The sequence below is a fragment of the Pinus tabuliformis genome, chromosome Q, assembly GCF_031772625.1.
Source record: "Pinus tabuliformis cultivar Carrire ecotype Pingquan chromosome Q, CPIR1, whole genome shotgun sequence".
Taxonomy (NCBI): Eukaryota; Viridiplantae; Streptophyta; class Pinopsida; order Pinales; family Pinaceae; genus Pinus; species Pinus tabuliformis.
The window spans coordinates 847,117,882-847,135,013 of NC_142296.1; positions in this window are offsets into that span (position 1 = coordinate 847,117,882).

The window sequence follows — 17,132 nt, forward strand, 5'->3', positions numbered from 1 at the left end:
GTCAATTTATTATTTCCCTATGAACATGGTAAGTCAGCTCTTAATGAGACCTCTTATACTTTAAGTTTTAGTATATTTTAGAATTACTCTCTAAAAAGAGAAAAGTTTACTAGTTGAGGAGAATCATTGACTCAAGAATTTCTGGATGACAATTATAGAGTTAAAGGTGCTTATCTACAAAGAGTTTTCGCTTTGTTAAAGATACTTTTATTGACTGATAATAGAACAAAGGTCTCTTTATAAAGTTGAGGTTTCACAAACGATAAATGATTTTTGGTGGAAAACAAAAAAAAATTAGAGAAATAGAAATTAACTTATTTTTTGAATGTCATAGTTATCTTCTTAACAATCTCTACTTATACAAGCGAAAAATCAAAATATTTAAAGAGATTTTTATTGAAAGGCCAAAAGTAAATACTATTTAATATTTATTTTCCTAGGAAAAGTAAAGGCAATAATGTACAAGGGATAGAAGAGGTTATCTTCTATGAAAAGTATTTCTTCAAAATCTTCCCATTATCAGGTAGAGAATCTCTCTTGCCTGATAAATATTGCAATAGAAACATTGATGGGCTAATTTGTTCCACAATTTGAAATGGGCCAAGCCACATTCTTTGGAATTTGGTATGCTTACCTTTTTCTTCGTGTGTTTTATCCCACTTCAATATAAGGTCTCCAAGTTGAATAGATTTAGGACTTACATAATTTGCTTCAAATGAAGATTTGACTAACTGTTGATGATGTGCATGTATGATCTTATCTTTATGTCTTTCTTCTTTGAGTTTGAGGATTTGTGATTTCCTTAATTGCATAAAGAGGAGGGAGTTTCTTCAATAAATTGAACTAGGGCTAGACTGGGAATAGCTACATTTAAGGGAGAAAAACCTCTTTCCCATATACCAAATTAAAAGGAGAAGTTCCTATTGAGCCCTTTTGTGTTATTCGATTGGCCCATAGAGCAAATGTTAAATATTTATGCCATTTTTTTTTAATTTGATCAAAAATTCATTTGATGATCCTTATGAGATTTTTATTCTTAGATTCGGCTAAACCATTTCCATAAGTATAATAGTTAGTAGAATATTTAAGTTTGAAACGTCTTTTAAGAGAAAATTTTGTCATAGTATTGCCTGTGAAATAATATGCATCGTCAAACATGAGGGTAGTTGGTAGGCCAAATCTGGTAATAATAAATTGATCAATAAATTCAATGATGTTTTTAGAATTAGCTACCTTGAGTGGAATTTATTGAACCCACTTAGTGAAGTAATCAGTTGTTTTAAGGATATATCTATGTTGTTTTGAAGAGTGGGGAATGATCTCACCTATTATGTCCAGTCCCCATTGCTCAAATGGTTGTTCAATGTTGACCGATTGTAATGGTAATGCAGGTTTCCTCTGTCTTCAATAACTGTTTGACAAATTTTAAACTTTCTTACATATTTTTGTGCATAATTTAATAAGGTTGGCCAATAATAGCCAGCATGTAGGATTTTATGCGTTGTTTTGTCTCCTCCAAAATGTCCACCAGCTGGTTCATCATGGAGTTCCTGCAAAACCTTTTCTGCCTCATATTTTTTAAGGCACCTAAGTAAAACAGAATCATAATTCTTCCTAAACAAAACATCATTGATGATTTCTTATTTCTTATATTTTAACCTCAAATCCCTTTTTCTTTTGTAACTAAGCTACATAGGGGCATATCCATTTTTCAAATAAAATATTATATCAACACATTTAGATTCATTATAGTTGAGGCTTACCTCACATATTTGTATATCATCACCTGAATCTTCTAATGCTGGTAAGTTGAATGCTCTAGCTAACATTCTGCAAAAACCTTCACCTCTAACAATTTTAGATGGTCTAATCTCAATGTCATACTTTTGAAGTGATGTTACCCAATTTGCTCTTTTCTCACATAATTCTTTTTGCATTAATAAATTTCTCACTGATTAGAATGGAACTATTACTTTAGTGTGAGCTTTGAGAAGAAAGGGTCTAAAATGTTTTATTATTTTGAAAACAGCAAAAGCCTATTTTTCAACATCTAAATAATTTAATTCAGCCCCCTGCAAATTGGAGCTAAAGAAATAAATTGGTGCTTCGGCTTTCTCATCATTGATATGTGTCAATATAGCTGCATATGATGTCTCGGAAGCAAAGGTATATAAAATAAAATGATTATAAAAATTTGGAGTTTCTAATGAGGAAGCAATTATAATTTCTTGTTTGATAACATTAAAATCTTCATGCTCAGTATGTCCCCATTTAAAAACATAATTTTTTTTTCATGGATTTGAGGGGTAAAACAATTTGTGAAAAGTCAGGGACAAATATTTTGACAAAATTTATCTATCCTAGGAAATATTGCATGGATTTTTTGTTATGAGGCAAAGAGATTTTAGAAATTTCTCTTATCCTATCAGGATCTATGTGAATGCCATATTTAGATACAATAAATCCAAGAATTTTACCTTCAGTTAAAGCGAAGAAAGATTTCTTTGGATTTAGAGAAATTCCATATCTCTAACAACGTTCAAAGATTTGTTTTAAGTCCTTTAAATGATTACTGTGCTTTTTTGAATACATGATTATATCATCTAAATAAATTACCATTGTTTTATTCACCAAACCTTTGAAAGCTATATCCATAGCTCTCTGAAATGTTGAACCAACATTGATTAATCCAAATGACATCTTCTAGTAAGCGTATGTCCCCCATTTGGTTCTGAAGGTACGAGAATCTGATTATAACTTGAAAAATGCATCCAAAAAAGACATTAACTCTGAGCTTGCAAACGATTGCGGTATCTATTTCATAGGAGGCAATCGAAAGTTCTCGTTCTGACAAGCTTTGTTGAGATTGTGAAAGTCTATACAAAATTGAATATCACAATTCTTTTTCCCTACTGGAACTAGGTTAGAAACCCACCTTGAATGTCTGTCAAGAAAAATTATTTTGGCTTTAAGAATTTTATTCAATTCAGATGATTTGATTCTTTAAATTCGAGTGAATCTTTCTCAACTTCTGTTGTACAGGTTTTTTGTCGGATGTCATAGTAATGGCATGTTGAATGATGGAAGTATCATGTCTTAAGATATTCATAATTCCAAGAAAAAACATTTTTGTATTTCTTCAACAAATGAATAAAGGCTAATATTTCATCGGATGTAAGACCAAGACCCAGACTAGTATTTTGAGGTTTAAGGCCGGTTCCAAGATTAACTAATTCAAACCTCAAAGTTGAACTTTGAAGCTTTGAGTTAATAGGTTTCTTGAATCTGTCCTTAAGATCATACAGATCTTCCAGCTTAACCACAGATTTAGGTATGGAATTTACACTTTTTTCTTCTTAATCTGGCTATTGTGTTGACCTTCATCTATTATCTAGTCATCATAAGAGCCATCAGATGTTAGAAAAATTATGATATCTAGATCATTATTAAAATCTTGTCAATTGGTGATTTTATCGGGAATAGAAGGCCTAAAAATTAATTATATAGAAAATCAATCAAGACTATAATCTCCTGGTGGTATGAGCTTGGATGCAATGTTAGCCAAAATATTGGCACTTGCATTTTTAAGTCTTGGAATTGGGGAAATGTTAAATGCTAAGGAATGTGAGGTGAGGTCCTGGACTAATGGTTGATAATGTTTCAAATGTCCAGAAAGACAATGAATAGTATTCCTCACATGTTTGATTACAATTTATGAATATCAAAAAACTTGAAGGTATTTAATATTAAGGCAAATGGATTTATACAACCCTTGAAATAATGCTTCATATTCTATAGTCTTATTTGTGCATTAAAATTCAAGTCTACATTCCAACATAGTTTTTTCTCCTTCGGGTCTAACCAATATGAAACTTGCTACGGCTCCATTGTTTGATTTAGATCCATCAAAAAATAATTTCTGAAATAAAGAATTGGCTACAGGTTTATCTACAAAATTGATACATTTAGAAGAATTCATTTGAGAATAATTTTCGATTTGTGATGTAACAAAATTTTCCAAAAAGGGTGATATATGGGCATTAAAATTGCCTAAAAATGATTCGACTGAATAATTTCCAATGGTATTACTACTATATCCGATAGGCTCATTTTCTCCCTCCAATTCTGTGATGATATACTTTAAATGTTTTTCATGGTTGACCCTTATATTATTTGGCTTGCCATTATAAGGAAGCCATATATGGGATCAGTCTATTGCTAAATAGCCATGAGGCTTTTCAAAACAATCCCTACTAAGGATCAAACCGTAGAATTTAGGGATATCGACGATAAGAACATCAGTCACTTGATATACTTTTGAGTTTGATGAGAGTCTAATGGTAACCTGATTGATTTCTTCTATGACTTAAACTTGAGATCGATCTAGCTCTGCAATGCAAACAACAGATTTCTGGGGTTCGACATTCAATTTTGTGCAAATAGTTTTGGTAAAATGTTGGATGAGGCTCCAGAGTCTACTAAAAACTTGTGCAAGTTCTTATTGAAGACTTCATAGGGCAAAAGAAACAAAGGTGTATGGGATTTTGATCTACCACCTATTACTGCAACATTAGTTGAATTTATTTTGTCTAATGAGGTACTGGGAGGCCTACCTATTTCTTGAGAAACATGAGAAATTACAGCAGTGGGAAGGGGAGAAGTGGGGACTTCTTTTAATTCTTTGAGAAATAGCTTCTATTGATGTTTTAGCTTCCTAAGATCATGGAACGTGATATTAGCTCTGGTCTTCTTCATGTCTTTGACAATGTTGTACTCTATCTCGTCAGATACTAGTATGGTTTTGGTTGGGGGTGAAGAATTGGATTGAGGAGGAGTCATTTGAGTGGATTTGGGAGAAGTTTTCTTACCAAATGCTTTATCTTTGAGAGCAGGGGTTGATGATTTCTGTTTTTGATTTGTTTATGGCGAATCAAAAGTGCTCTTTCTTCTGGTAGCAACAGGTAATTCTTCTTGTGATTCTTCATTATCTGACAAAGGAAGAATGAAATCGCGCATTCCTTACAATTCAACTACCTCTTGGTCATCAGTTTGTTCTTCAACTGTTGACACTTCTTCTTCCTCCACATATAATTCAACATTTGATATTGTATTTGGAGGTTTAGGATTAGATGAAGGGTTTCTTTTGTAAGGTCTAAAAGCCTTCCTTGAAGAAGTCTCAACTATCTGCTTTTTAATGTCGACCATTTCATTAGAAATGGTTTTAAGTACCTTTTGCAGTCCTTTAAGATCTAAAGGATCATTAGGTGCTTTCTTCTTGGATTCGTCCCTGAAAGTGACTTTCTTGGATTTTCTTTCTTCTAATGCATTCTTGTTTTCTAAAGCTAAAATGTGTTTTTCCATAGCTATGGATTCTTTCATGTTTTCTTCCAAAGTTGGTTTGGTAGCCCTATTGAAAAAAATAACTGCATTCGAGGGAAGAGCATAAATGTACCATTCATTTTGAAATTTAGTACTGGGCTTGGATTTCATTGGGATTTTGTTCAATAACTTATTAAAAAATGAATGGAAGTCCTTAATTGGTTCTCTAGGTTTAGCTTTCAAGTTGGAGAGATCATTGAGAAGAGTAGTTGTTGAGCAGTCATCTCCAAACTTGGTTAGGAACTTCTCTTGAAATGCATCCCAACTATTAATGGAACCAAATGGTAATGAAAAATACTAGGATATTGTTGATCGTCGTAAAGTATAAGGGAATAATCTTATAACTAGGTCTTCTTCTACAACTCCATTAAGGTTTATGGACAACATGAAGTAATTTATGTGTTCCTCAGCAGGAAGACCATCATTAATGTTGAATTTTGGCAACCATTTTTCCACATGCACAGGTAATGGATTTAATGGTCCTACCATTCGAACAGCTCCTGGATTTGTCCATGGTCTTTGAGCCATTCTGGGTATCTGTGTAGAGGAAGATGTACTAGTGGTTGAAGGTGATTGGGTAGAGGAGGATTGTGCTCATATACCAGTGTAAATCATGATATGGGATGGTGAGGTGAATTATTGAGTTTGTGATGAAGATGATGAAATGAATGAGGGTGTTTCTGGTCATAATGAAAGAATCTCACTATGAGTTTCAGAGTTTGATTTCTTAGTTTTCCTTCAAGGGTGAGGTAGAGGAAATTCAAATGGAGGGATTCCAATTTTTTCACTCTATGATCTAGTTAACCTTTGAGAGGAAGGAAAATGTGAAGAAATACTAGCTTGAGATAATTCAGATTCTTCCTGAGACAGAGAAATCCCTTGCAATTTTTGAATTAAAGACTAAACTTTGTAGTTTATACAGAAGAAGGTTGATCTGGTTTACTTGGAAAAACACTAGTGGATTGTAAATATTTCTTCGCGACTTCACATCTAGGATTTGGTGATTTGGAATGTGACCGAGAAGTCAGAGGTGATGATGAGGGAGTTTTAATCTTAGAATGGCTTTCTAATTTAGATTTTTTTTTCCATTCATAGTCAGGCCCTCCTTCTAGCACCAAAATGTTGAAGCCTTGAAGTTCGTTGTGACAACATGGGGGATAACCACCCGATCCAGACCTTAAAAGCAACTCCTTTTTCGTTTGGTATAGTGGCTCCAACTAGGGATAATGGGACCAATTTCCGAGAGAGGATTAATTTGATAATGTTGTTGGTGATGATATAAGATATAACGGAGAATGATTCAACTAAGTATAATCTAATCTAAATAATAAACAAATGCATATATCTTAATCTAATAGTATCTGACAATATTGATCCAATTTCATCCAATCAAATACACTCTAAGAGTACAAAAGTGTAATTTCAATAGATAATTCTTGATATTCAAAGAAAAGTAAATCCTATTCCATTAATTTCATCAAAACGTTCCAAAAAATACGGAAGTGTAATGTCTTGAAAAGTGTTTTTGATAAAAGTTTGGACCACTCTCTAAATGCATGAGAGAGGTTTAAATACTAAAATACATCCCTCAAAAATAGATTATTACAAGAAAAGCTGAGGAGGTTTCAAACAACCTTCCTCAGAGTAAACAAAAATAAAACTAAAAACAGAATTAAACTAATGACGAGCTTCTTTCAACTTGAACTATCTTAGTCTGCTAACTTGATCTCTGATATTGCAAATGTCAATCATTGGTTGAGCTAAGGCGGTTGACCGATTGTGGATTTTAACCATTCAGCAAATATGACATCTGACAAAGGTGGCACCATCTTTTGTACAAAGGTAATTAAACACCGTAGAGTCATCCACTGGCTATGTGGTTTTACTAGATATTGTCAGTATGTCTCCGAATCCAGTTTGGTCAGCTGTTTAATTGCTTCTTCCTTGGTCTGCGTTGTTTGTTTCCACTGTTGTTCCAGTTGTTTGATATTTTGTAGAGACTATGGTATGCACTCTTTAACAAGGTTGACACTATGGAGGTTTTCATTAACGAATTCAATTATACTTATTGCTACACTTGTCGCTGTCGCTATTACCCTTTCTACCTGTTTTAACCATGTATCCCAATCTATAAATAAAATGTATTTGTGGGATTCTTCTATTTTTGGTAGGTCATCCTTTCTTCCCTCATTCGACTCTTGCCAGGTAATAAATTCAAAAATATTTTTATGGATTTCTTCATATTCAAACATCATATCAATCACTTGGTTTGTCAATTTTTCACTTGTCTCACAGTAAGGATTTATCTGTGAGATTTTCAGGCAAAATATTTCTTCTTACTATATTGATAGGGAATTTAGCTTGATTTCTTCTTTGATGAACTTGTCAACTTGAGGGCTATCTTTAAATCTATCCACCATGGCTTGCATTTGGTGAATTCACGAGTCCTTTTCTAATAAGTTGGCCTAGTGTTGTAACCTCATTTGCTCGACTTCTCTCTGAAGTTGAGCTGCCTATTGTCCTGCTTGCTGATTAGTTTTTTGTTGTTCTAATTGTTGTTCAAGCAGAAGAATTTTCTGTTCTTTTTCTTTTAGTAGCAGTTGGACTTCCATTGCTTTATCAATGATTGTTGTGGCATAATATCGTACAAACTGTGACAACTTTGTAATATTTTCTGATGGGTCAACAGGGGTATCTTTTTCCACAACATCCATGGATTCATTCTCTAGAGTTGCAACAGCCATGGTGTCTAATTTCCTTTTCTTTATTTGTCTTTTAACAACAACATTATGAGTAGGACTATAGAATATATATATTGGAGGTATCTCTTTAATTTTCAAGACAATTTCAGAAGTAAGAAAATCAAGAATAACCTCAATATCTTGAGTGTTTTTAGCCCCTTGTTCTATTGTCTCTAGATTTTCATTGTGTTGAGTATGTTTGGGGGTCTACAATTCATATGGTTCCTCAAGATTTGTGCCTATTTGGAGCTTCTTATTGAATTTCTCCCATTCCTTGTCTAGGTCAATGGCTGGAATCTTCCATGTTTGAGCTGAAGTGGAACTGACCTCTATCTTCTTCTTGGCCAAGGCATGTTCGACCTTTTCCTCAATATTTCCCTCTATATCTTAATCAAAATATTTATTAGGATTTCCTTCTACATTCTGAGATTTTTGTTCTGATTGTTCCTACTCATGAGTTGATATCTCTTGTGTTTCCTCATCATAATTTTCCTTTGAACTTCCCTCTAGGCTTACACTAGGGGTTGGTTCTCTTATTCATTCAATTTGTAATAGGTCTAATGGAACCTTTAACAATATTTTATTTCTATATACATGACAAGCATTAATATAATATAGGCTTAATTGTAATGACGCCAAATGTAGGACTTGTGCAAATGTTTCGGCTGATTGAAAGAGGTCATCAAAGAGATCCTCTTCATGAGTAAACTGTTTGACTTTAATCATAGTGGTAAATTCTTTAGCAACTTTATTTGGGTCATACTATCTCCCTGGAACTATGGCCAATTTCATAGACATAATAATCTTTACTTCTTTTACTACATGCCCATATTCATGTAGTGCAAAACAACCACATTGTAATGGGAAGGCTCGCCAAATGGATTTCTTTTGTTCCCTCAGGGCTTTGGTTAAACCACCCTCCCCTATTGTCTGGTAAGCTATTTGTCTGGCCAATATCTGGTCTGGAACGTAATATGGGAGGACATGCAGAACAACAATGCTCCAAAAAACTCTGATGTAAGTGAAATTTTCTTCACCGAACCATCTTACAACTGGAAAGATGTCTTTCTTGGCTTCTTCAGAAAGCCTATGGGCCGTTTCATCAAAAATGGTTTTATAAATAGGTAGCATAATACCCTGCAATATTTTGTAGAAATGAGGATTGAACTGGGATTCCCACAAGAGTTTATGGTATACATGGATGGGGAGAGGGTTCTGTACAATCCACTTCCAAACCGTGTTTGGAAATTGAGAACAAAAACAAATGGCATCCATAACATAAGCACTCATATAAAAGGGAGGAAAAATTCTTGAGGAAACACTTCTTTTTTGTCTATATTCCCTAATAGCCATGGCTAAATTGTCTCATAAAATCTGACTCCAATTCATAATTTTTGGGTTAATTGTTGCATCAATTATTGGAAGCCACTCCATAGAAAATTTGGTGCTATCAGCTTTACCAAATAATCTAGACATCATCACAACTGCAAAATTATGTGGGGCGGAGAGGGATGCAATTGGGTACGTACTGTAATTCTCTTGCTTGAATTTGCCTCTGCCTTACATCCAGGTTTCTGTAACGTCCAATGGATCCTCGTTCTCTTTGGAAAAATGCTCAAGGAAATATTTTTCATAGAGCTTTTGAGGCTCTGGTATCTCGTACATCTGGTGCAAATTGTCTGGTGTGAAAGACCCATTGACCTCATGTCTTTCATTCCTGAAAGTTCTGTCTGAGATATCTACATCATCAATCACCCATTTTACCATATCTGTGTATGGTCATATCTTAAGTCTTGCTACTATTCTGTGTAAAAATAAACATGCTGCCTCAAAGTAGGAAGCGTCAGATGATTCTTCAGCATCATCTGTTGTCTTTGTTTCCAGTGGCTTGGGTTTCTTTTCTTCCAACAGGTTGTACATAGCTTCCCATGATGTGGTTCCTCCATCTCTGCTGTAGGTGGTATCGGAGAAAAGTGGTATCATGTCTGATTTCTCAAATGCAGTAGCTTTTTCCTTCTTTTCCATCTTCTCAAATGTTGTTTCCTTCGAAGGTTCCCTGAAATGAAGAAAGTGGAGATTATTGGACAAACACAGAGCGAAAATGATAGTTAAAATTCAATGATATAGTTAATTCTGAAAGGTGACAAGGAATAAGCTTTTATTCGAAAATGAAGATGAAAGATATCATATCACGTTGAGCCGTTTTAAACATAAATTCCATTAAAACGCATTAAATATGCACTAAGATCTTTTATCATGGCCTTTATTATTATTTAATCCATCTCATCATAAACGTGTAAGGAAGAAACTTTAAGGTGATGAGTATAAAGTGTGAAATGTCAATTATGCGATTGTGATAAAGATTATCGAAATATCGTAAATCACTATATCGCATTTTTTATTATGCATTATTTTGGAGTTGTTTAGAATTTTGCGAGATGCGATATGAGCGGCGTACCTTTTATTGTTTAAAGAAAATTTTGTTGAAATGAATATTTATTCCATAAAGTCACCTTTTACTATGTGCCAAACTTAACCAAAGTTTATAACATTTATTTCATACTTCCATCAGGTCTGGGTCATATTGCGTTTTGCAAAATTTTCATAGTTCACAAGATTGGTCTTTGTGTAGGCGCCACGATGTGCTGAGTGTTCGGTTTATTATGTCGCTATATCGCAATTCACATATTCCAAAGGTTTTGTTAGTTGTGCATTTCATGAATGCCGATATGTGATTGTGATAGGCACTTTATTTTGCAAGAAATACTTTAAGACTTATTTTTAAATGGAAAGTTTAATGATACCATAATTTTAGTACGGTGATCCCTTCTTATCACAATTCACAAATCTCGGTTTTTTAATTAACCTTTGACACACATGATCTGGTGATATGTGATAAAGCGAGAATAGCTAGTTACAAAGGGATTTGGCTTGATACCTTATATTATTTAGAAATTTATTTCTAATAATTAAAAAAGAAAGCGCTTAAGTGCTAAGTTTTTTTGGAGGATTGTATAAAGGGTCCCCATTTATCAATAGAATATTAACTATTAAATCAATAAATGGGGGGGGGGGGTTTGAATAGTACAACACGTAGCTAAGGAATATGATGCCTCAAATCTATTTACTTTACTTTCCTAATGACTTTTCTCATGATTGTCTTGCCATCGTCCATTTACACCAATGCACCCAACCAATCCAACTAGCTATTATACATTTTCCTTCATCTTCTCTTTTACATGCACTAAACTTAATCCAGGCCTTACATCACCTGTTGGGTACCACACAGCTCTCCCCGAGCTCTATTAACTTCCTCCTTCCCCAACCAATTACCAAGACTCGAAACTTAAAAGGAAATCACAAGAAACAAACAAGAAGAAAACCATGAAAACCAATAACAATATGACACCACGAACAAAGTGGCAAGACCTTGCACCATACATAAACAAAACCACAAATCAACATCAAAAAATCACAAAAGACCAAAACTAATAGACACCATGACTCAATCCCATGGTTCCCAAGGAAATCTCAACCCAAACATTCTTCAAGATTTCATGGAAATCTCCTTTTCCATGCAATCCCTTGCATGATACTACAATAAATAAATAACTATTAATGCTTAAATAAATATATCAATACAACAGTTACCTTGTCTTGTGCCAAGGACATTGCCTTATGATTGAACATGTCCATGCCATCTCTCAAGGGACTCTAATTCCCTTGACATATCCACCTATAACTAGCAACTAGTTGATGTACCTATCAAATACATGTTCATAATTATAGCACATATCTGTAATCTCATACAAAATCAAGGTTAAGAATATTTCCTATATGCAAAGCACTCATTCGTTTGGAATTAGGGTTTCTAAACATAGCCAAAGGAATTCTTTTCCAATTCCTTGCTTTTACCTTTTTTAACTTGTTGCAATCAAGGCTTACTATGTACTATCACATCACCCAACTATTAGTTATATAAACACATCAACTATTACCTTGTCACACTAATACCAATTATGTTTCCTACAACTATTTACACATGTCAACCACATGTTCCAAATATAAAGACAATCATATCTATAAATTTGAAATAAAAAATTACCAAGACTAACAATTATTTCATAGTCAGTGTTCAACTCATAGTCATTAGACATAATGCTACAACTATCACCTACTACACTCAATTACATATCAACTATCTCAACACATATTTGCTAATACAATAATCTTAAAACAAGATCATTTGAACACATAATCATACTATGCAATTCAACAAACATTCAACCAACTTGCAAACATACCATGTTAAATAAATAAAGTAGATGAAATAATAGACACCAAACATTCAAACAAAAAATATATGACATAAGAAAACTCATTCCTTTGTGTACCTCAGGGGAGGTATCTTGTCTACACAATCAATCCACATTAGCATGATATAGGTTTATGACATATCAACTAAAACATAAATAAGGTCATGATATCCATAATAGTCACTAGCTAACATGTTCACATCATAAACTCATAAACAATTATCATTCATAGATAATAATTACCCCTGCACATTCGGTCTAAATTAGTATGGCATAATTTCACATCGTACTAACTCATACCTGAATGTCATAACCTTTACCATTTGCATAGACCAATCCAACTTAGTATGATGCATATAAAATCAAGGTCTTAATGTAATAACCTTAATCATCAAGTTTATTAGCATATAACAACAACAAGTTATATATCATATTCATCAACAACATATAACCTAATCATGAAGTTATCTAAAGCCCACGGGGCTTTGGATTGACGGTGAATGGGTGCGCTGTTAAGGCACTCCTTGCGATAGGTCACCGGTTCAAATCCCCCGTGGGTACTTAGGTTAGTCTTAACTCAGAAAAAAAAAAAATCATGAAGTTATCTAACATAAAACAACACTAGCATTGCATACAATGACAGGTCACCAACATTCATGACTATCTAACACATGTGCCTATGACTACACTAATCATCTAACATCTATTATGTATGTAACCATAACATCAATGGAATGAAAGAAATACACATAACCATAATGCATATAACAATCCATCAACTAACATACCTGCATTCCCAACATCCAGAGCTATATGACGACATGCTCTTGCCTCGAGGTCCAATGTTGCAACTTCATTTTAATGATTTGCATCTCCTCCTCTATCTCAGGGAACACATCAACATCATAACAACCAACAACATCATGATGACATAATTGCATACAATGACCTCACAATTCATGTCCGACCTACCATACAAGCATAACAATGCATATACAACCATACACTCATGATGACACATCCCACAATATTTCCCTCAACCTTTAGATGGCAACATCATTGCAACTATGATCAACATAATGTAAATGAAACAAGCACATTAATTACAAGCATAAGAAACACATATGCAACTGACATGAATGCATGACCAACACACCGCCCATCCAGTCTTAGGGTGAACCATGATTTGGTACCAATTTATGGTATCAAATATGACCCAAAGAGAGCACGACCCACTCTGATACCACTCTGTAGTATTAGATATGACCCAAAGAGAGCACAACTTGCTCTGATGTCAATCTGTAACCACTCTCCTCCCACATATACCCAAATAACTGGCCAACTGGGATAAACATGCAACAAGAGGCTACTATGATATGATTCAACCTCCTTGGTGATCATAAGGAATTGGAATCAATGGAATCACATCAACCATACCTTCCACATTAGCAACCACACTGCTAGGGGGCATCCCAGCCACTCAAGCATCCTCCCCCTAGTTCCCACTAACTTTTTCGACCTCTTAACCTCTGGACACTCTCATGCTATGGGCATGGTAGTTCCCAGCAACCTTTTGACACCCTCGCAAGCCTCCATGCCTGCATTCAGGGACTTTTCCTAGAAAACTTGTGCTAGGGTCAGCGAAATTTAAGGTACCTTTCTAGCCCACAATTTCAGCCACTACCCATAACTTTCTATAACTTCTAGAATCCATCAAACACATGATGAAAAGGATAATAACCAAAAAATCAACCTTAGGACTAGGTCTGACCATCCCTAACTGGGACTGACATTCTGTCAAACACTTGGCATCAATGCAATCTACAAGTCTAGGGTACAAGATAGAACATGAATGGCTAAAAACTCTTATGAAACATGACAAGAACAATCACCGCCATATCCCTTGAACTATTATGACATCAATTAGGCCTTGCAACCATCATTTAACCATTACAAGTAAATAGATGAAATAACAATGATTATAACCAACATAAAACCATGGAAATAACAGAGATATAACATCCATTAAATCCACATATTAACAAGCACAAAAGAAAGAGAACTTAGTTTGCATTAATCATAGGCAAATCCGACTAGGTTCGAGACTTCCACGTACCACCTAATCATAGAAATGGTTTAACCAAATCTTCATTTCATCCAATCACCCTCGTGCCATATTCCAAGCATGAATATGGGATCTCATGGATAAAGCAATCCAAAAACAACCAAGGTAATCCATAGGTTAAACCACATCCACCCTCACCAAATCGCGATCAAACCAAATTTGATGCTCTGATCAAAAAACTAAACCGAACTTGGAATCCATCGCTATCCTTGAGGAATTTTCCATCTATCTCTCAGGCTTTATCGCAATCCAATCCCGGATCACTAGGCCTTAAACCAAGACCAGTCTCTCAGGATTTACCGCAATCCACACCTGTTTAATAAGCCTTAAAGTGAGACTCCTCCCTTAGTATTTAGCATGTATCTCCCCAAAAATGGTCAAGGGATTCATAGGCCTTTGGGAAAGAACCTTGAGACCACCTCCACCCCATATTCTGAAATCCATCTTGATAATCCAAAGTTCAAAACCGAGATAAACATCCCAACACACCATGGCATCCAGAAAAAGGCAAGGCTAGGCTGAAAACCACTGTCATACCTGACAAAACGATACCACCGATCGAAAGAGAACCATACACCAACATGAAAATCCATGCATGTCAAAACCAGCTAGGAAGTCACACATGCAATATATTACTTGCAAGAATTCCTGCTGAACCTACTTGATCCTGTTTTTCCTTGCTTGATCCTTTCTTTCCTTCCTTTCCTTTCCTTGTCCTTCTCCATCTTGATTTTGCCTTCCTTACTCCAAAACATGAGCAAAATTTTGATCCAAGAGCTTGCCAATAGATCCTCAAAAGGCTTTTTATCAATGAGGCCTCCATTTTCTTCATTTTCCATTATTTTCCTTTAATTTCCTCCTCACATGCAACATGTGACCTTTAACCGTACTTTTCTCGTAATTTCCTTTATTTTAATAATTAAATGTGCCAAAAATGCCTTTTTCCCTTCTAATTCCTTTGCCTTTGCCAATTTCCTTTAGCCATAAACATATTCAATGATACCCACTAGGATATCTTTTCCCAACATTTAGCTTGGAATAATTGTCCCTTAACCGTTGTCTTATTTTTCCTTTATTAATTTTTATTACATGGATTTTTAACCAAGGCTATTACAGAACCCTCCCCTTGGGGGAAGCATCCTAAATGTTCAACCACACCTATACCTTAGCAAAACCACTGAAAACAAAACATATTTCCCATGGAGCTTTATAACTTAGCTCATTGCAGTATTTACAATGAATGACCTTCTCAAAAGAAACACATCATGACAACATGACCAAATAAAAACCATACCACTTCTTGGAGCTGTTAGCACTCTGTAATTTCAAGGCTGAAAACAAAATCATTGAGGTAACATCAAAACTGCTTTGGAGCTGGGATCTAGCCCTGCCAGCTTCCGAGAGGGCTCTCTCTTTGAAATTTAGCTTTGTTGGTTGAATGGATATTAGGCTAGTTAATGATCACATGTTTGGTTTTTTTAAATGGGTTTGGCAGGGAAAGCAAGGGGAAAAGACCATTGGGCAATGGAGTCAAAGGCTTGTGGTGATCAGCTTTCAGAAACAACAAATAGGAGTGAAACAGGGCAAGCTTGGTGCACTACATGGATCTCTGAGAATAAAATGGATTGAGGAGATAGAAGGAAAGAGAAAATCAGCAGAAACCCAGGAGGAATTAAAAAATTCCTTGATTTGGCATCAGCAGAAAACATGTAAATTGTAACACAACCAGAAATAAGGTGCTCAAATAGAAAATCTTAATCTTCACATTCTGTTTTACAATTGACGATTCAAAAATACAGAGAAATAAATACAATGGATAAATACATAACAACAGGAGAAAAATTCACCATTTGGTACACCTCTTGAATCCTGACTAATCTTTTCTTCCTTTGTAAACCGTCATTTGAAACACAGTGAGAACCATTACAGAATGGGACTCTTCCCTTCTTATGAATTCCCCCCCGCTCCTTATAACTAGAATTCTTATAATATATAGAAGAGATCATCTCCTAGGATCAGGAGGTCAAATTCAACTACCTCAACCAAAGATAGACACAAATCCCTGAAAATATTGGACTGGTTGCCACAAACAACGGGCCAAATTATTGAAAACAGGGGTGAACTCAGAGATTTGATTCTCCCAACTAAAGAAACTTGTGTAAATTTTGGAAGAGGTTTTTTTCCTCATCTCATGTTGAAGAAAAACCTCTCTATATTTTATGAAATTCATCTCCATCTTGCCACAATCTCTGCTGCAAAATCACAGCTGCCATGCCATAAAAAAATGGAACTGGATTGCTGAAAATAGGGGTAAACTCAGAGATTCGATTATCCCAAACGAATACACCAGTGTACATTTTGGGAGAAATTTTTTTTCCTCAGCCCATGCTGAACAAAAGCCTCTTTTCGTTTTTCTTAATTCATCTCCATCTCGCCAAAAACTCTGCCACAAAATCACGGCCAAAATAGGAAGAATAGGAAACCTAAAAAATTGGGCTCAAATATGGCTTTGATTCTCCACAATTCTGACAATTTTGTAAATTATGGGAGAGGTTATTTTTCTTCAACCTG